Source organism: Dermacentor silvarum, chromosome 1, assembly GCF_013339745.2.
Source record: "Dermacentor silvarum isolate Dsil-2018 chromosome 1, BIME_Dsil_1.4, whole genome shotgun sequence".
Lineage (NCBI taxonomy): Eukaryota > Metazoa > Arthropoda > Arachnida > Ixodida > Ixodidae > Dermacentor > Dermacentor silvarum.
In genome coordinates this window covers 45971725-45993149 of record NC_051154.1, presented here as the reverse complement: position 1 = coordinate 45993149, position 21425 = coordinate 45971725, and positions in this window count along the sequence as shown.

Below are 21425 nucleotides of genomic sequence, written 5' to 3'. Positions count from 1 at the left end.
CTTGCAGGTGATTCTGGTATGTTAGTTCCAAACGTTCCAGCACCAGTGACCGACATTTAGTAGGAGTCCTTAGACTACCATGCACCAGTTTCGAGATATTCGTTTCTAAAATCTGCTGCAACGAAATACATTCGCGTTCTACGTAGTTTTATGCCGCAGTGCATAAAGGCCTTTCGGAGAAATCTTTAGTGGAACGCCAGTGCATTCACCGGAAGTTTAGAAATGACTTACTTGACATCTTCACTAAAGCACCCGCGGTGCACTGAAGCGTTCTGGGCCCCTGATTCCAAAAATGAAAGACGTCGTGGATTCTCAGCGGTGTCTTTGCATTTGCAAAAGAGAATAGTCTTGAAATAGAGCTAGCTGGTGCGAAATCGTGTCTTCAAAACTGCACCAGAAAAGTACGTCTCCTTGCTGCTTTCAAAACACGATGTGAAATTATCTTTTATTTATCTGTATTTTCCGGCTACCTGGTCTATCTGACGTTCAATGACGTAATCTCCTCGCTAGGAGAGCGCATCCATCGTCAGGTTTAGTATGTACGCAATAAACCGTCTGTGTAGCAGGCGCTCAGCGTCAGGCGTCTGTAGCATGGCGTTCAGTTCAGTCAATGAAAAGCTGTGACGCCAAATACGAGGAAGTCGTTTCCCAACGACTGGCCTGCCGCAGCATTATGCGCGGGCAGAGAGCAAGAGCGCGCGTCGCGTCAAAGCGCAGCTCGAGCGCGTTTTCAGCGAGCTCCGACAACGCGTCAAGCTATTGCGGCGTCGCCGGCGCTCGCGACGAGGGCAGTTAAAGCGCGCATGGGTCGCGTCACGTTTCGCGTATAAGGCCGCGCCCGTTCGCGCACGGCTCGGGACCCCGGAGGCCGCCACACCGACGCGATGTGCCGCGCTCACGTCTTAAGTAGCCTTCGTCAAATTCAGTCCGCTCCGCGGGCGAACGTTGCCAAGCTGGAAGCCTTGAGGGGCGCGCGCTTTTTCGGCTGACACGCTTCGCGGCCCAGTATACACGCGCCATCGGAGTGAACCGCGCCGAGCGATATCCTCGAGGCACCCGAGCGTCGTGAGCGTAATACTATTATGTGCTCTCTCCAGCCGGCCCGCTCGATATACCTGTAATGCACGTCAGCTGTTGGCAACCAGCGTGAAGAGCCCTATTCTGCGGAGCACGTTTCGTGGTCTCGCGTCGTCCCCCCCCCCTGTCAGCTGATGCGCTCTCGCCGGCACGCCCTCCCGTATGCACGCAGCATCCCGAGTGGGCGGAGAGGGGCGCCCTGTGCGGAAGTTTGCTCGGTTCATCTCACGGCGGGCATAGGCCATGTCCGTCGTGCGAGAGAGTGCGCACCGTTACGAAACAAGCCTATTGTCTATTTTCCCACTGGAATGAGACCGAGGGTTAAAAACGAGAGGCAGACGGTTGAGCCAAGAGTGGGCAATAACTCGGCAATGATTCGATAGGATAGATGATGGCAACCGTTCTGATTAGACTTTGCCTCTGTAGCCGGGTTACAAGAAGTTGGAAAAGGGGAACGGCATAATGACTGGAAGGATTCGGCCATTTCGCGCAGGTGGGGTGAAGGGGATCAGACTGCATGTGAGGCATTCGTATGCGTCAATCAAGTGAAAGACTCCAGGTGCCCCCACAGTGGGGGGAGGTTTGATGTCAGGTGGCCGGAAAAGCGGTGCATGAGGCAGCGTCTGCACGCGCCTGTTTATAGGCGGGTTCGAGGCCCAAAAGTTTGGTTTGTTGGTTTTATTATTAAAAAAGAAGGATGGGAAGAGGATAGGCTGCGGAAGTCGTAACTGCATCATCTGTCAGTGGACACCTTGGTCGGTATTCTATAAGAGTCTACCTAGTGGACTGTCCATTTCGGATGTCGCTGATTGGCTGCTGCCTGATGTGCAGGAAGGTGCCAGCCAGTCTCCTTCCTGCACATCAAGCAGCAGCCAATCAGCGACAGCCGACATTGATAGTCCACTAGGTAGACTCTTACAGAATACCGCCCCTGATCAGTTCTGTAGCCAAAATGAAAAAGGAGACAAAAACAAACATAAATGAATAAAATAGACACAAGAGTTGCAAAAAAATAACAATAATAAGAAACAAACATGTAAGCAGGTGAACTAATACAAAGGCACAAAATGGACGCCAGCACATGCTGCGCAGTCATCTGTCCAACGTTTATTGCGGCGCGCGCCTCCAGGCCACTCTCCTCCAAGAAAGACGCATAGGAAGCGTGAGTTTTCCCATGAACAGCCGCGCCATGCCTTTAGAGAAAAGCAGCGCGTTCTCGCGACGTCCCGATGGCTGGTAACCCACTGGAATAGCGAAAGCTCGCCCTCGCGCTTTGGACGCGGTATGAGAGAGAGAGAGAGAGAGAGAGAGAGAGAGAGAGAGAGAGAGAGAGAGAGAAAATGATGTGTAGGAAGGCGCAGAGGTAAACCAGAGGTATAGTTCTTGTTTACTACCCTGCACGGGGGGAAGGGTAGCCAACAAGGGGGCGTAAAAGAGCGGTCTTGCTGCGCGGAGCCTGACGAGAGCAGGACGCCAATCAGTGATGGGTGCGCACTTGACGGGCGTCGGCCGAAGCTCCAGCGAGCAGGTCTGGGCCCACCTTTCAGCGCCAAGAGCTCGGCTGTTGTCGATGAGGACTGCAGTTCGAGGAGGCGGTTGTTGCTGGTCTGGAGCGGGTGTGTCGTAGCCGCGGCGCCATAGCGTTGGTATGGTGTCGTTGGGTTTGGGCTGTGCGGAAATTATTCAGGGATGCAAGGGATGCGGCGTTGAGCATGGTACGAAATTATGGGCCTCCGGGGCGTATACCCAAGTATACAGCGAACGAAAAGTACCTACAATGAGGATTGCTTCGTGGTCCTATTAAAATTGTGGAAGGTGTTGCTAGAGGCCGGATCATGTACCGCGGGATTCCGCCACGAAGCACGAACGCATGAGCTTTCATTGCGGGGAATTTTGCAACACGATAGTGAAAGGAAATACATCCACCACTGCCGTAGCTCAATTGGTAGAACATCGCGCGCGTAATGCTGTGGTTGTGGGTTATAATAATAATAATAATAATAATAATAATAATAATAATAATAATAATAATAATAATAATAATAATAATAATAATAATAATAATAATAATAATAATAATAATAATAATAATAAACATTCGCTTTCCCATATATGCCTTCCTTCTCTTCATAAGGTTCAATCAATCAATCAATTTATTTCCCTTTTCTCACAATAATAAACTGAGGTTGGCAACAGAAAAGCCTGCTTGACGAGCGTTGCCGATCTTTTAGAGCTAGCAATGTCGGCAGCACCTAAGTGATGTGGTACATACAAAAATACATAATAATATGCCGGGGGGTAGCTGGCAGATTATTAATGGTAATATGAAATAGCTTTCATAACACAGGCACAGTGAGAATAATAAACAATTTCGATGACAAACATAATAGACACGAGATTGCATAACGTACGTCTTAATCGCGGCCTCCTCTTCCTTCAGGATTCATTATTAGTTTAAAAGCTAAAGCGAAACATTCTGTAGTTCCACGCGTTGCACAAGAAGTTAACAAGGGTACTCAGTAGTACTTTCCAAAAACGCGGCTTGTGGAGTATAATATCATCAATTCTTCAATATTATGCAACATAACATACGCCATAATGAAACTCGGCCTCTACGAGGTGGGGATGCAAGGGCGAGGCATATGAAATCATACTGGATTAGCGTCACGCCAATATGTCTAGCAGAAAAGCGGCAACGACTGCAAAGCGCCTTTATTTACTTTCATGTTTGTTTGTTCGTTTATTCTTCAGACAGACTTTGAACATCGTTGTGCCGCATGACACCGGCCAAGCAAGGTGGCACTTTTTATGGCCCCTCTTGTACAACAATAAAACGCTCATGCGGCGGGAATAGTTGGCCGTATCAAACGCGTTTCTATAAGAAAACCGATCAAGCCAGTACAAGGAGGGAAAGGAAGGGACAATAGCAAGAAGGGAGCCCGGCACTCGCGGGTGAGCGGCGGAGGCCCGGCGGGCTGAACAGCCCCAAGAAGGACTGCCTTCGCGCATCTTGGGGTCTCGGCGGGAGGCAGCGACCGGGGGCAATATATACGACTCTCGGCGCAGAACACGCTCGCTAGAGACAGCTGGGTCCCTCTCCGAGATCCGCATGATTTTGGCAGAAAGGTTCCTCTATACTGTCTTTCGTTTGTTTCTTTTTCCTTCCCTCCCGCCGAGAGCGCGGGCCGGAGAAAACAAGCCGCGCGAGAAGCGTCTATTTCGCGCGATGACTCTTCCCCCGGTATGAGAGACGAGGGGGGCTTCTGGCGATCCGGAGTCTCCGGCCACTGCGATGACTGCATCTATCAAGCTCAAACGATTCTCCATGCAGTTTTTTTTTTTTTCCGCCGGTGTCTGACAAGCGGCGCCGCTGACCGGACCTCCCGCCATGCCCCGGTGTATCTGCCGCGCCGTCGATCGCCACCGATGACACGCACCGCGGCTGACTGACACGCCCGCGTGACCCGACGCCGCGGGGGGAACGGCGCCGACGCTGGCCAGCGGCTGCTTGCCCGGCGGCGCCGCGCTCGGGCCACTTTTCCCTGGGGCGCTGCCACCCAGCCTTCGTCCCCCCCTGCGCCTTTTTTGTTTCCTCGGGGCTCTCGCCACGGTATAAAGACAACGACAGCGTGTACCCTTCGCTGGCGCGCGCATCCGGATTCATTTCGATCACAGAAAACGCAGCCGCGTTCCGCTTCCGCTGCGTCAGCGAGGTTCCGCCGCGAGCGAGCGCCGCCCGTCCGTGGGCGCTGCTCGCAGGAAGGAGCTAAAGAAGGAGCAGGAAAGGGTCATTTTGTTTCCAGAGCGCGCGCTCGTTGGCTTCCCGAGACCGCTAGCTTCCGCGTCAAATAATAACAACAGAAGAAAATAAAGCAACGACGCTCGGTGTCGCAAACCAGAGAGGCTTGCCTATATCGGCACCTTCCGTGTGTGGGCGTGAAAAATGGACCCCGCTCCGCAAAGGCGCGCGAGCGTCATTGAGCGCGTTGCACGCGCTCGCAGCCAAGAAATGTGCACAAGCGGGCCGAGCGCGCGCGCAAATAGCCTTGCGGACACGCAGCACCGGCAGGGCAGTTCGCTCCCGCACGCAGCGACATGCTCCCCAGAGCGCGCCGGTGAATAATGGCCCGCGCGAACCGTTTAGTTTTCCGGGGCGAGTTTGTTTACATGGCGGCGGCGCTTTTCGAATTCGATTTGCGCTCCCGGACGGTTCCCGTGAGAGGCTTTTTACTTAGCGCGAGGCGCTGGCATGTGCCGGGACCTAATTTGACGAGAAGGGCGAAAAAAAAAATGAAGAAAAATGAAGAAAAGTAAAATAAATAGAGGACGATCGCGTTTACTCTTTGTGCCGGTCGCGCGGAAGTCATGCAAAACACGTCATCAGATGCCGGACTTACTCTGGCAAGCTTACTCCAGGATATGAAGAAACAAGAAAGAAATCAGCAGCGTTCCGCTGCTGATTTGTGTATATATTGTACATTAGAAATGCGAAGCAAATACATAAAATAAAATAGTTGATTTTGTCTTGCGAAACAAGCAAGGCGAAAGAAAATCCAGGGACCATATTCACAAAGCTTATCGTTCGTAAGTGCTGTTTACCATCAGCCGGCCACCTTAGCTATAATAACATGTTTCGTTTGCAACATTCGGTTGCAATTTCAACTTTCTCTTAACTCTTGCTCTCCTTGACAAGACGCAGTGTCGTGTTGCCAGTCTACTCGAGAAATGTTGCGCGGAGCAGAGAAAACAGAGTTGGAAGACTTGACAGCTCGTTACGTTGAGTGCTGTACCTTTTAGAACAGGAAAAAAAGTTAAAAAAGAAAACAAGAAAAAAAAAGTTACCGGATTCGTTAGTCTCTCTGACAGTCCACTTGCTACCAGGAAGAATAACTAACTATATATCGACAGATAAAACAAAAACGCGAAGATCCAATGCAATGCTGGAATCTAAATGACTCAAGGCATGCTTGAGTGAGCGAGGTAGCAGCAGTAGCGGATGACAGCCGCAAGGCCTCGATCGTCGCTAGGTGTTCACTGTCTGCGACACGAGGGCGAGAGCGATGTATGACGCTTGCCCAGGGAAGAATGTTGATCGCGTTTATCGTGTGCCTATACACCTCTCACAAGAGAGGTGCATGGGTACAGAGAAACACGATTCATGTATAAATACATTTAAGGCTTCTATACCCTTTGTGTCACAGGGTCTCGTTCATTCAGGGGGATTGGCCAAGAAGAGGCCAAACCCCCTGATGGCTTCGTACTCAGTAGCACATATATCTATAGGTGCACACATGTGTCAAAGTTGTCCATCCAGGCACACACCCGCTAGGAGGGGCCCAAGTTGTCAGAATATCCGGCGAGGAAACCACGAACGCGAAACCGCATGGAGAGGCAAAGAGAGCTTCGTTTTAAAATACAGCTGCATAAACAGCTAGCTTGATACAGCGGTATCGAAAGGAAAGGAGACGCAGTTTCAGTATGTTTTCAGTATCGGCAAAGGTGCGTCGAGCACTCTCAATGATAAAGGAGTATTGAACCCGTGATGGACTATTGCAGCTTCGAAGACACAATGCGGTCGACGCAGTCAGTCATGTTCCCCGAGCGAGTCTTGCGTCAGCGCCCGCAGTAACATGCGTGCCGCTTCGTACAGTGCGCGCAGACGATAACAAATTGTTCCTGTTTCCCCCGCGGCGGCATCTTGCCACACGCGTTTTCGCGGGCGCGCTATGCGGTGGCGGCGTGACCGTGGCGCTCAGCAGCACGCCGCATCAGCGTCGCTCGGCGAGATTGAAGGCTTTCACTTGGCGCCCGACATCGACGAAAGCGCGCGAGGAGCCGCCAAGACTCGGGCGGCAGCCCACACGGGGTCCCCCGCTTTAGACACGCACTCCTTCCACCGCTTTGTGGGTCAAGGCGCGCGGCAGCCACCGACTCATCAGAGCCGGCACGGCGTGCATTGGCCAACGACGACGCGCACGCGGTTACGGTCTCGTTGCGGGGAGCAGCGGCGCCCGGAGCTTTTTGCGCGGCCACCGGCGGCATCGTGCCCGTCGCGGCAATGGCGAGCCCTCGGAATCGTGCCGCCGACCGCTGTCACAAGGCGCCCCCGCGGTGCCTCGGTGGTGCGCCCTTCTATACGAGCCTCGCACGGCAACTCGCTGCCTTCTAATTTGCTCGCGCCTGAAAAAGAGAGCGAAACGCTCGCTGACGCCATTCCGCCGGGCAATGTTTGCGGACAGGCCCCGTCATTGCACGGCACGAAAGCAGCGCGGAAGGAATCGGCATCCGTCATTTGGCGAAACACGCATGTCCGTGTGCCTCGATTGAGTTCCGACTAGCGCAGATCTTTGGATATGCGAAAGCGGCGCGCCGGCCTCGCAGTACGCACTCTGTTTTCCTTTTTTTTGTGTGTGTGTGTGTGTGTGTGTGTGTGTGTTTCTCTGTTCCTGTGCGCAGGCCCCCGCGGCGGGGCACGCGGAGACTGCGCTGCCCTTTCGCCCGGCGGATCAGCGCCGAGGATCGCCGCATCCGCCTGGGATGAAATGCGCGTTTAATTGCCGTCCGAAGAGTTGTCATGGCGCGCGCTTCAAGCGGCGCGCCGCGGGAGAAGAGCCATCATCCACGGCGGCCGATCGGACCTGCGACCCCGCGGCGGGCACCCCGCCGGCAACTGTGCGCCGCCGAGATTTCTGGGCCTCGCTTAAGGGGAACCTCGTAGCGACGGCCGACAGGCACCTTCGGCGGTGCAATCCGACGTCTCTTCACTCGGCGGCGCTCTTCTTGGCCACCGGAGCGGCAGCCGTATCTCCGCTTCGGAGAGACAACTGGCGCTAGGCATTGTCCGCCGACTAAGGTTGTCAGATTACATGTGCCGGCGCAGCGTATGTATACGGGACGCCAAGAGCACATCGCCCAAAGACGAGGGAATCATTACCGAACGCTAAAAGTGGTGTAAAGCTCTCCGGAGGAGAGCGGGGTTTTCCTTGAAGCGCAAAGCATCTTACGGGAGATCACCGCTGGCACCTCATCGCCGCGAGGTCGCGCCCGTTTTCCGCAAAGGAGGAAAAACAAGGACACCGGGAGGCGGTCGCTTGGCAGCGGTCCTCCGCGCCATCTTGTGCGTCCGCAGAATGCAGAAAACAAGAAAACGGAAGTGTCCGCGCCGGGGCTCGTGCCGATGAAGCGGTGGTGCGAGCCGCGCCTTGTTGCCGGAAGAGCTCGGAGCCAGGGACGCGTGGGCGGGAGCCCGGGGCAGACAATCGCCGCGAGAGAGAGAGCCGGATGTGGCCGCCGGGAAGCGCAGATATACCTGCCAGCGCTCGTCTGCTCGCTGGCCTTGTCACTGGAAGAAGCGGCGCGAGCAAACTGGCAGGCTTCCATCGCGGCGCGCTCTGTTATTAGCAGCGCGGCGGTGACCTCGATTACGCCGATGGCTCGCGCGCGGTGCCGCCCAGCGCGGGGTCCGAGCGGCTCGGGCCATTAGCTCGCCGCGGGCATCCGGGCCCCACGGTCAGGGGCGCTGCTGCATTCTCCGCGGTAAGCTGGCGCGCTGCCTTGGCGGCGCCCAGCGCTCGCGCCGACAAGGTGCGCGCGCGCGCACACACACACCCCTTCGCTTCCAGAGCTCTTCTCAGGTGAACTCTGCTGCAGCACGCGTACCCGGTGATTAAAGCCGCCGCGACTCCTCCCTCGCTGAGTATCGTACGTGTGTCAGCACAGCGCGACCGAGCCGGCAAGGTCGTTATTAAGGACTACTCCGCCTCATCCGGAGGAAAACAAAAAAGTGGCACATATTGCGCACTGAGAAATGACGTCTCTCACAGGCAGAGCAGTCCGAGCAATCTGCACTGGTAAGCGCTTTTCTTGAATCGCGCGCGACTTCCGCTTCCTGCAGATCATCGGCCATCCTCGATTTTGCCGCGTGACGCCACGGAGTTGTTTGAGACCAGACAAGTTTGATGCTTCGCAGGTGTTGCTCAGCAACATGGTATAGAGATCAGCGGTGCGAACACGTAAACGTCACGAACACGCCACGAGTTGGTCGTCGTATGCTGGCGGCATCTGGTGGCGGCTAGCATTGGTGCCCCGTCGCCGTGGTAGCTACGAGAACAGGCCGCGTCGCAGCAAGCTTAGCGTTCTCCGCAGCTTCAAACCATTTGCACCATGGTTTTCTAAGGCATGCATTCTGGTAGCTCATTCGAAGTAATGTTAATTCATCATCATCATGATGAATTAACATTACTTTGAATGTTAATTCAGAATCACCTTATTCAGAATCACCCTTGTTACTGAAGGTTACCTTAGTGAAAGGTTCTTCCGAGTTCATTTCTTGTGACTCACTTGTAGATAATAAATACTTGCTAGGCCTTTTAAAATCGTTTTATTTTGTTTTGTTTACAGTAAATATGTCTTAATGGACATATGAACGAGGAAAACGCCGTATAAATGTCGCAGAAGTCGCAAGAATCTCTTCTTCGTTTCACTTGACTTCAGCATTTTCATACCGCTCCGCAATACCTTACAGACAGGTGGCGAAACGTGCAATACAGGGGCAAACTTTGACCGTTTGAATTTGTAGAGATACAAGGGTTGTAGATTGACGGGGCAGAGTTATCTAGCGAACTGATACCGCGCGTCAAATTGCCTTCTTGTAGTAATAAGAAATACAACTCCACACGCGAATTTTCTTCCTTAAAAAAACATTTTTTTTCGCAGACATGTCAGCGAAGAGCAATACTTACATAGCTATCGGTGAGTGCATTTTCAGGTTCATGTTGGTCGGAATAAGTTGTTAGAGACGAATAAACGAGATTATAAGGGTGCGGCCTTTCTTTTTTTTTTCTTCTTTGATAATAAACCGGCACAAATAGTGAAAAACATCAACGTATACAACAATTTTTTTATATTCTGATCATAAATATATTATTTCGTGTCTGGATTGTAAAGGGCTGCTTCTAAGGCCCTTCTACTGTGTCAACCAATGAAAAGTTGAGAATTAATTTTTTAATTGATAAAAAATGACCCAGATATACTAATTACGTTATCGCAAGTCAAAATACGAGAGTAAGAATGCGAAACGATATCATAATAATGTAGTGCACAGCGTGTATCTAGTTCCTGGGTTCGTTTTCTATGCGATCAGCTGCACGTTATAAAAAGAAAAAAAAAATAACAACTACGTTTTCACATAGCAACTGTGCATGTTTACGGGCGCTGATTGTTGATGCTTCGACTTTCTGGACTTGATCTGTACTCAACTTGTCATTTCGGACACACTCTCAATTCTATCGTCCACAATTCCATAATTTTATTCTTATCCCTTGTGCACGAGGAAGCTCCTGGTTAGGCCTCCTCGTATATGCATGGAGTGTCCCTTCATAACTCATTCCATTGTTGCCTCTTTAAAGTAAGTTTCCTCACCAGTATAAAAGTTTCTACCTCGGTTCTTGATAAACATATTTGACTCCACGACTTCTGACATCCCCTTTCACTACGGGTCAGCCTCTAAATTTATTTATAGGTTATATGATAGGATCACGAAGAGCCAGGGCTTGAACTATCCTGATTACCCATGCGGTAGTTGTGGTTGGTTGGTGGGCTTCTTTCATTGCCTCCTTCCTTCACTTTGAGGCTCCTGGCTGTTGTCTTGCACGATGAGCCAGTCCCGGATAAAGTCCAAACTGAGTTAAAACCGGGCGAGTTACGCACCGAGCGCAGCCTCGAGCTCTAACACAAACAAGATGGGACCGAAGCGCACACTGAGTGGTGCGGACGCGACAGCGGCGCGGAAGAAGCGTCAAACGGAGCAGGAATGTCAGACCCGCAGCGAAGCATGGCGCAAACTGGCCAGTAAACGCGAAGTCAAGCATGCACCGTCGAGTGGCGGCGATGCGACCGAGAGGAGCGCCGTTTCGACCTGAAACGCGAAGCTGAGCAGCGTCGGTGCTCATGCAGCGAATGGCGTCTGCCCACTTGCTCGAAAACGCGAAGCCAGGAGGCGTCGATGCGCGCAGTGATGAGACATCAGCGCAACGGCCCCGTATCGGTTTAACGGTGCAAAAACGTATACACTGAGAAACACTTTGTGCAGGACGTGTGCGATAGACTCAGCAGTTTCTCTACTACGCGTCTGCGGTGTGTTGGAGTGCCGCAAGTTTACGTTGAGCGAGGCGCTTCTCTGCGATAACGTGTCAAAGTTCGTGGTATTGTCCATAGTACTTGCAAATGGTCACTAAAACAGAACAGCGTTACTCGAAAACACGAAAGAATGCTTCGCTTTTTACCGATTCCCCCAGAGCGAGAAATCCGCAGCAGTGACGACCTGGACGACCAACGCAGGCTTGTCGCTCGGGCCAAGGAGGCAGCCCAAGCCAGAGGGTTCCTGGAATAAGGAATCCTAACACCTAGGATGAACCGGGTCCTGACTCGGATTACCGTTTCAGAAAATAAAAGTTTATTTCTCTCTCTTCTCTCTATGGGAGACATAGCGCGAATAACATTAGTTCTACTATACGATTTTTTGCTGACGACTGCGTGATATACAGGCAGATAATCAATGCGAATGACATAACGATTTTACAGGCTAACTTAGTTGCCTTCACAATGGCATGTGAAGCCAACAGATAAGAGAGAGATAGGGAGAGAGAAAACAAAGATATATAGGAAAGGCAGGGAAGTCAAGCCGATGAGCGTTCGGTTTGCTACCCTGCACTGGGGGCAAGGAAAAGGGGGAGCAGATAGAGAAAAAGAGGGAAAGAAAGAGAGAATGAGCATTGCGCGCACATAGCAAGACGCAGCATAGGACACACAGCAGGACACACTGCAGGACACACAGCAGTACTACAGTAGTCGGTCATTGAAGCCGGTGTTCCTCAAAAACTGCAGTAGCGCCCAAATAGCTTTCTGCGCCATCGACGGATGTGGCCAGGGTTCAAGAATGTTTGTTACAGAAAATGTTGTACTCGATACCAGTCGGCTCAGTGTGGTCTGTAAAGACCTGCGCTCGATGTCGTATTGAGGGCAAGCGCACAACAGGCGTTCACTGGTTTCTTCAGAGCCACAGGTGTCGCACATTGGTGTATCAGACATTCCAAAACTGAAAGAATACGCGTTAGTAAATGCCACACCAAGCCTTAGGCGGTAGAGCAGTGTTTCATCCCCGCGGGAAAGGCTAGTTGGCACGTGGAGCCGTAACAAAGGGTCCAGGGTACGTAGGCGGCAATTAGATACGCTCGGAGAGCCCCAGAAAGCGTGTGTCGTTGTGCGAGCAAGCAAGCGAAGTTCTCTATAGCAGCGTCAGTCCTTGCCAATTGAAATAGTATGAGTGCCTCCGTTGGCAGACCGGGCAGCCTTGTCAGCGAGGTCGTTACTGACAATGCCCCAACGACCCGGAAGCCACTGAAAGATTACATCGCACCCTGTTTCCTGAGAGTGATGGTTACTCTCTGTTATTACATCTATCATCTGCTCTTATGTACCGTAACGTAGAGCAGATTTGACCTTTTGAAGAGCGGCTTTTGAGTCACAAAACATGACCCATTTCTCTGTTTGTTGGTCAATGACATACTTTACTGAGCACGGAGGACCGCAAGTTCTGCCGCCGAAGATGTCGTTATGTGCGACACCTTGAATTTCTTTGTGAGCCGTTTGGCTGGAATTACAAAAGCGGATGCTGAGCTGGTAGGCGAGGTTGAACCATCAGCACAAATATGCATGCAGTATCCGTATGTTTCATGCAATAAGAGCAGTGCCATCTGCTTCAAAGCCATTGACGAGTGATTGACTTTCTTAGTAATTCCTGGAATAGATATGCACACTTGAGGCTGTTGAAGGTACCAAAGGGAAGATGAAGGTCTCACCGGTCGTGTAGAATACCATGGTATACTCTCGTGGTGAGCGTCGCGAAAACGTAGCTCGGGGTCGCTGTGCCGGCAGGGAAGCCAAATGATGGTCGGGGATACTTGTAAGATGGCGAATGTGCGCTTGAGCGAGTCGTCTGCTACGTTAGCTGGAAGCATATGATCTCTGGCGATGGCGATTGTTGCTGATGCTGAGGCACATCGAGGTAAACCCAGACACGTGCATAAAGCTTGACCCTGCAATGTGTGCTCTCCAGAGCGCGAATGTTCCTCTTGCATGTGTTTGATAACACTGGCAGACTGTAACGCAGAAGTCCCAGGAACAGTGCTCTGTACAGTGCTCTGTACGGTGCATCTTAACATAAGACAGTTTGGCCGTTGTTAGAAACCGGATACGAGGACATTGGCTTCCGTGTAAAGGGAACTAATGTGCCCTTTTCAGTCGACACAATGATGCCTTGTGCTCGGAGATGGGACACCGCCATGATTGCCGCCCGCTGGAGCCCAGCTCGCACCTGAGGTCGAGTCACCGCAGAGGCCCAGATGCAAATTTCATCATCGTATATGGATAGGTGAACTGTCCGCTGTAAGCATTCAGAAATTTCTATGATGGCGAGCTTAAACAATATGGGGCTCAACACTCCCTCCTGCGGGGATTCTCGGTAGATGTAGTGTTCCGAAGTTGGGCAATCCTCAGTCTCCAGGAAAAAAACGCGTCGCAGCAAAGTAGTCATGTATCCACCATACACGCAACCGCCGACTCCCACGGCCTCCAGTTCGCTTAGAATGGCTTCATGGGGTGCGATCGCGCAAACAGCTCGCTTTTTCGTTCCTTCGCTTGCCCTCTCTGGATTGATCAGAATTGTGATTGCGTCAGCGGCCGCCTGAGACAGCGGGGCGGTACCGCAGATTTCCCACTTTGTGACGTAGCAGTCAAACCGAATGTGCGGAAAGCGAGCTGTTTGCGCGATCGCAGCCATGGGTAGCGTTATCGTATGCACCTTTGAGATCCAGAAAGAGCGCTATTGATAGGCGCTTCAGGCTTGTTTGCTTCTGGACGCAGGTAACAAGATCGATGACGTTGTGAATAGAAGAGCGCCCTCGCCGAAAGCCTGCCATAGCGCTGCAGGAAATATGTTGAAGCGTTTGAGATACTATTAGAGGCGAGCAAGAATCATCCTTTCCATCACTTCGCCTACGCAGCTGGAAAGTGTGATCGGACGATAGGACAATAAGTCGAGCGGAGACTTCCCGGATGTTAGAATGGGGATCAAGCGGTTCAGGTTCCATCGTTGAGGAATGACACCGTCGTGATAAGACTGATTGGAGTAACTGAGCAGCTCCCCACGTGCCGCTTGCCCTAGGTGGGAAAGGGCCGCGTAGGTGAGGCCATCTGTTCCCGGTGACGACGAACGTCTGCAGATCGCCTACAAAGCCTAAAGTTCTTGGGATGAAAAAAGCAGTTTCATTTCTGATACGTGTGCCACAGGGACGCATTACTGATAGTGACCATGCATAGCGCCTGCAATCCGTGCGCATAAATCTTCCGCCACATCAAGCTGCGAGCGACGTTCATGTAGGGCCAAATCAGATAAGGATGCCTTTGATCTGGGCATGAACGAAGGCCCCTCACTGTCCTTCATATTTGTGACAGTGGTTTACGAGGGCCGAGCGACTGGCAGAAAGACTTCCTGCGCTGGTATTGCAGTTTATCCATGCGACGCTCAACTGTCTTTTGTAGGCGTCGTGCAGCCCGGAGATCCAAAATGAACTTCGTGCGCCAATACCTTCTTTCCGCCTGGCGATGAACCACACCCAGCCTCTACAGTTCTGTATCAAAGACTGTTCGCCTTGATGACATTGTAAGTGGACACATACATGTCCTCCGCAATGATATCTTCTATATTGTGCGAAAGGTCTAGCTCTACATGCGTCGTTCAAATGTTTCTCATATTTTGACCAATCGATTGCACGCAATACCGCAGAGAAGGATCCGTCAACTCCAATAATCTTTCAATAGGTGGGAATATGGTTGCTTCCGTGCGTCGTTATGCTCGTAAACCATTACAATCTCAAAATGAAGCGCCGCAACACCAAAGTCAAGTCGAGGTAGCTGCTATATGTCAGTCCTCGCAAATATGTAGGGATGCCATCATTCACAAAGCGCAAATCATGATCGGAGGCGAAGGAGGCAAGTTTCCTGCCTTTCGAGTCAGTCTTGATGCTTCCCCACAGCTGATGCACGTTGAAGTCACCTGTAATTACCCAAGGACCAATCGTCTTTGTGAATATGTCTTCAAGCCCCTTGCAGTCAAAGCCACCTGCTGGATTCACGTAGGCACTGATAAGTGTGAAGGACACGCTGTTCTTTGCATGCAGGCAGACGTACTGGTTGTCGTCATGGAGCTCAGCATGTGCGACGTCTGTAAAATCTGTGCGAATGTAGACGATGACTTTGCTCTGTGGACGAGACAAAGGATTCGTACCGCTGATAGAAGCTGATGTATTAGGTTCACAAATGCCCAGTACGGCGAAGCGATTTTGTAAAAACAAGTTGACGGAACTCTGACATACGGGACTTCAGCCCACAGGGATTCCACTGCATCGCGGCCTTTCTGACTTAAGTGCGAAAAGAGGGCCGTTGGCGGGCCATGGTGTTTGATGAAAGCTTGCAAGATGAATTAAGAACATCGAGCACTTGCAGAGCACTTTGGGCTGACGGAGACTGCTGCCTATATACTCAAGAGCATGCGAATGGTGTGCATAAGAGGCCGAAGCATCGCCACTACACTTGCTGATCTTCTACAGGTAATTTGTCGGGAACTGAAGCTGTGTTCGACTCTACCGAGATGTGTTTTGTCCCTTGAAATCACTGTGGCTTTGGCTATGGTTTTAACTGTAGCTTGGGATGCAGCTTTGGCCAGTGCAGGCCATGCTTCATTATTCATTCTCTCCGGTGCGTTCTTACAACATATATTAAAGCCAAGAAAAGCACAGGGGAAGTTATTCGTAGGTTTTAATTGAAGTGTATAAATGATAAGCTAAAGGGAAATGAAAGTGGGCGAAAAAATGAACTTGCCACCGGTGGGAGGCGAACCCACAACCTCCTCATTTCTACACTTCAATTAGAAACTACAAAAAATCTTCGTCTACCTTCTTTCCTTGGCTTCATTAACCGCTGGCTTCATATTGTTGTGACAAAGAAAAATTGGGCCCCTCGCTTCGTGTTCTTCTCTTTCATTGCGATTGCATGGGTGGTTTGAGTGTGGCAGATGGAAATTAATGTCGAAAACACAAAGCGCGTTACATTTTCTACGCTCACTAGCACACATGACAATACATATACTAATATTCAATAGCGTAGTTGTAAGAGTCCAATTTTCAAAAATACCTGGGTGTACCTTTATAGTCTGAGACGACGCAGAATACGCATGTGCTAGTGTTACAACTAAGACATTTAAACAACGACAGGCCTCATCAAGCGGCGTCTGTCCGCTGCCAAGGCTGAAACAAAGTTTTACGCCTATATAGGCTTAATGCCACTAATTTGTCCTGCATTGTAACACGCCTCAATTATGTGGCATCCATCTCGATTCTCTGCAGAACAAGGACAGCCAGGTTCAATTTGATACTTACCGCGCGAGAGCGCGTGCCGATGTCGAAACAAACGCATAAGTTTTCCTGTCTTGACACGCGATGAAACTCGCTTATCGGTCTTTCACTCGTTGCATTACAGCAAAATGGCTCTTGCTGTCACTGCACACCACACTAGCGCACCACATTTCAATAAACGGTGACTACTCTCATAATGTGCAACCAATTTTCGCGCGAACGTCGAATTATCCGCAACCCTCCCATTGTCTTATTATCAGTGAATGAATGGAATGAATTACTGAGAGGCTATTTTTATATGCCGGAATTATCCTGGTTTAAAGAAAAAAAATTACTTGCCAATCTTGATTGATGCAAAAATGGGATAATCTTAACTGATTCATGCGGTTTAAGATACCAAGGTTACTCTGAAATACATCATATAGTGGAGAGCTCCGGATTAATTTTGACAACCATAAGGGGTTCTTTAACGTGCACTTAAATTTAAGTACACGCACGTTTTTTGCATTTAGCCGCTATTGGCATGCAGCCACAGCGGCCGGGAATCCAACCCGCGACCTCGTGATCAGCATCAAAACGCAGCAAAACGCCATGTAAGGCGCCATCAAAGTGGCGCCACTGCGGTGGATGGAATTGAAGCCCCCTCCATATTGACCCTTTTCGCGGCGATCCCGTGGGCGCTGCCATGTTTGATCACGTGGTGACGCGTCCATTGCTTGCCTCAACTGCCTCCGTTGCCTCCTTGTTTACAATGGAAGTGTATGACGCCGGCGCGGCTTAGAAAACCTCTGTTTTGGGAGATATCCTAGACGGTGACTGGGTGAACGACACGAAGCTTTGATCACAGCTTCAGAGGACATGCAAAAGCGCTTTCGGAGCTGATTAACCTATGTCCAAACGGCGCAAGCAGCGTATATTGTGCTTGTTCTAAAAGCGGGGCTAAATATGTATTCCAAGCTATCCAAACATTCCGCTCATGAATTGAATCAGGATTATTGTGTTTTGCTCTTTGTACTTTATTTGGCAAATATTTTGAAGCAGCGGCTTGTCAGTTTCTGACTCAGTGAAGTTCCTCGGTGCGGCCACTATCTGATTATTTTCTGCCTAATCGCTCGCGGGTGTGCTCAGTTCCGATAGATTTTTTTCTTGCTGCGCACAAGGCTCGAAACGTAGCTGTTCTACACATTTCAATACCTTGTAGCAAATACCTATTATCGCGAGTAACTCGCTTACTCTTGTGGACCGTCACGAAACATTATGCTTCGGCCATTCGTGCGCTATCGATGTAGTACCGTCACTTATTGTGCGTATATAGTGCGCATATATTCAAGTGTGCGCCCATTCACTTATTCTTGATACGTCGGTGATAGAGCGGGCGTAAGTTTTCCTGCCATTTGGGATAGATGTGCATAGATAACGTGCGCGAAACTTACTATGACAGAAAGCGGCGCTACTCCTTTTTGTCATTGTTTAACGACTGGTACTCACTCTTGCCGACGTTCTAGGGCTGAAGCCCTTCCTTTGAAGGTTAGCGGTACAATGCTGGCGGATGAGCAAATTTCTGTATCCTCGAGGAAATCCGTACATCTGGAAGCGCCGATAACACGTTCAGACAGTTGCAGCAGCAGCGAACTTGGCCACACAGATTCATTCCATTCCTTAACATGCCAGACACTATTTTTGCAGCCAACTACTGCACACGTCTTCAATCCACATGATTCAATCAACATGATTGGATCACAGTGCGATAGCGAAAACTCAGTTGCATTTCCCACAGCTGATCGCACAGAAGCAAGGTATAGAAGTGGTAGTGCATGGTTTCGTATCCGTGCGCGGTCGCTGAGGAGACGTATGGCGTGCCGCCGTAAGCGATATCTCGTTTGTCTAAAACAAACTACTCCGCGAAAAGGGTCAACACAATTTTAATTCTGCCGACCATTATGCGGAGCAATCTGTATTTAAGATCTGTCGTCTCTGCGTAATAAAATTTGTAATCAGTGCTTTCATTTTCGTAAGACGACGCGTATGTATACTGTACATTGTTCTCGTCGCTCTAAACACTCATTTGTTGATTGTCGTGCATGAACACATCATCTTTTGTACAAGTGCATTGCTGACAATAATTTTCTCAGTACCACTGATTGAAAAATCGTTTTCTTTTTTTCATTCTGTAATGCCCCTCCGGGCCTAGCTTTTGGGCAAAGTAAGACAAAATAAGTTAATAAATTGATTAATTAACACCTAGCGGCAGAACAGGGCTCGTATTGCCAAAAGTTCGTTGGCCACCGTCTAGCCGCCCGCCACTTACGATAACGAGACGATCGGATGGCCAATGGCAGCACGCACTATCGGCCGAAAAAGTTTACGGACCAATGGATCTGACAAAAAGCTGAATATCTCCGCAGCCTCAAAACGCAGCCTGGTATTCCAATTTCCCGCCTCTACTGGTATATGCGAACAACATTGAGATGTACGGTTTTAGTGGCTACTTTTAAAGGTTGCCGGGATATTTAGCGTTTTCTGAGATCCCGTGGTTCGTAAACGTTTTTGGTCGATAGTACATCAGATAAGTTTTGTAAATACGGGATCAGGAGCCATTATGACGAACAACCGGTACAGTCTAAACGGTGGCCGGGGTGCTGCAGCCCATGAACATCGCGTGCGTGGGAGTAATGCATTTTCGGAACGCACCCACGTGCTCGCTGAGTGTTATTTCACACTTGGCCCATGGCCTCCAAGATCAGAAGCAATGCTTGGCCCCTTAGGTTTAGAAACGAGATGAACTCATACGCTGAGCGCAGAAACACGCTGGCTTGTCTCTTATCGGCGAGTATATGCAGGCAGTGCAGCCGCATTCCGAGTGACCTCAACAGTGTTCCAAGATATTGCCATCGTAACAAGCCAAGAATGTCCAGGGGAAGCACGCACCAAGCGCACGTGATCGGCGTTGCCAGTTATACGCGCACGGCTTCCGCTCTTTGCGACAGCGTGCTCTCAATTTCAGGAGACACTATGTTGCATTTAACCTATACTCCGTTTTTTTTTTATCACCGGAATGTGCTGTTTCGTGGGAAAGCCTCTTTTCTCCTGAATTATACATACAGAGCTGACTGCCAAGACGGAAGAGAGAGAGGCAGTGTGCTGCTCACTGCGTATATGGCAACGCACATGACCTTGTATTTTTTTTTTTTTTTTTTGCTCCACTGTGCGCATTTCACTAAGAAGCTTTCCACGATGTGTGCACTGCTATCCCCACTGTTTTCTTTTATTTCTTTTTTTTGTAATTCCGATTTTAGGTATAACCTAGGCAATCTCACTCAAGCCGTGCTGGCGCTTGTTCGGTGGACGATGTTCTTTCTTCAGCGACGTTCACACTGCTATAGAGCCAAAGCTGCCAACTTAGTCAAGAATGCAACGAGTATATATCTCCTTCGTGGAAGCTCTGCGTGACTTGGGCAAGTAAATATCCCGTGTCGATCGACTCTACATACCTATGTGTTTCAGCGAAGACTAGGTCATTCCTAAAAGGATCGAGACACTAAAGCAGAATGTTAAGTCGATATCTATTCATAAATTATGCTTTTGCAACATCGAAATTGCTATTCTTATCCTTAGAGGGGCCTTGGTAAGACAGAAAAGAGGTAAACACGAAAGACGAGAGGCGACGCCGTCATGAACTTACAGCACCAGCTCGCTGTTACGTAATGAATTTTGACAACATCTATACTCGGGACTGGTTAAATTTTTATCGGTAAAAATAGGACTACACTGCATTCCAAAGGAACCGCAGAGTCGACCTGGCAATTTTCGAAAGCTTAATGTATGTTTAAAGAAGTCCAGCTTATTTTTTTTAGAGTTCTTTATTGTGCATGATAGTAAGGTTACAAATGGAGATTATACAAACATACAGAGGGAGGTCCCATAGTCAACAGACTGTACAGGGGACCTCCCATTAAAAATGAGTAAGATATGTAAATACAAGCAGCTATATGCAAACATACCAAACACCGTATTAAATAAGTCATTAGCTAACATCGTAAACAATTTTAATAACACAAATCAGTTAATAATAAAACGGTAATCATGAAATGATTACATTGAGTGCAAAAATTCACGGAGGCTTGATTTGAATGTGTAAAAATGAAAGATCATCTTAATATGACACGGTAATGAGGTCCAAAGTTGTTTGGCTGAAAAATTAGTAGTAAATTTACCGTAATTAGTTCTAGGTTTTGGTAATAGATAGCTGTTAGTAGAAGCGAATCGGGTAGATGTGGAGTGAGATTATTGGCTGTTAGTAATTATCGGGAACGGGAGCTTTCCGTTTACAGATTTATGGACAAGTATTCCAAGGGAGTATTTATTTAGTTTCTGTACTGATAAAATGCCATTAGAACTGAGCAATGAAGATGCTTCTGATGTGTAACTGCTACGTGTGATGATGCGAATTGCTTGATTTTGGGTATGCTGCAATGGGGTTAAATGAGCGGGATACATGTTTCCCCATGATGCTATGCAATAATTAATATGCGAATGAATGAAAGCGTAGTAAAGAGAGATGAGTGTCTTCAGATTAAAGAAATTGCGAACTTTAATTAATATTCTAATTCCGTAAGAATTCGTATGATGATTCGTATGATATGATGATTCGTATGATATGATTCGTATGAATTCGTATGGTAATTCGTATGACGCCATACGAATTAATGGCGTCATTTTTTCTGAGCACGTTACTCGCGCCGGCGGACATCATAAGTCGTACGGTTATCACTGCTTAAAATTTCAGTAAATATAAAACAACATTCAAGCATAAACACTTAAATTAGGCACCTTCGCGAAGTTCTTCTAATTGCGGAAGCGAAGCCGGTCACTTAAACG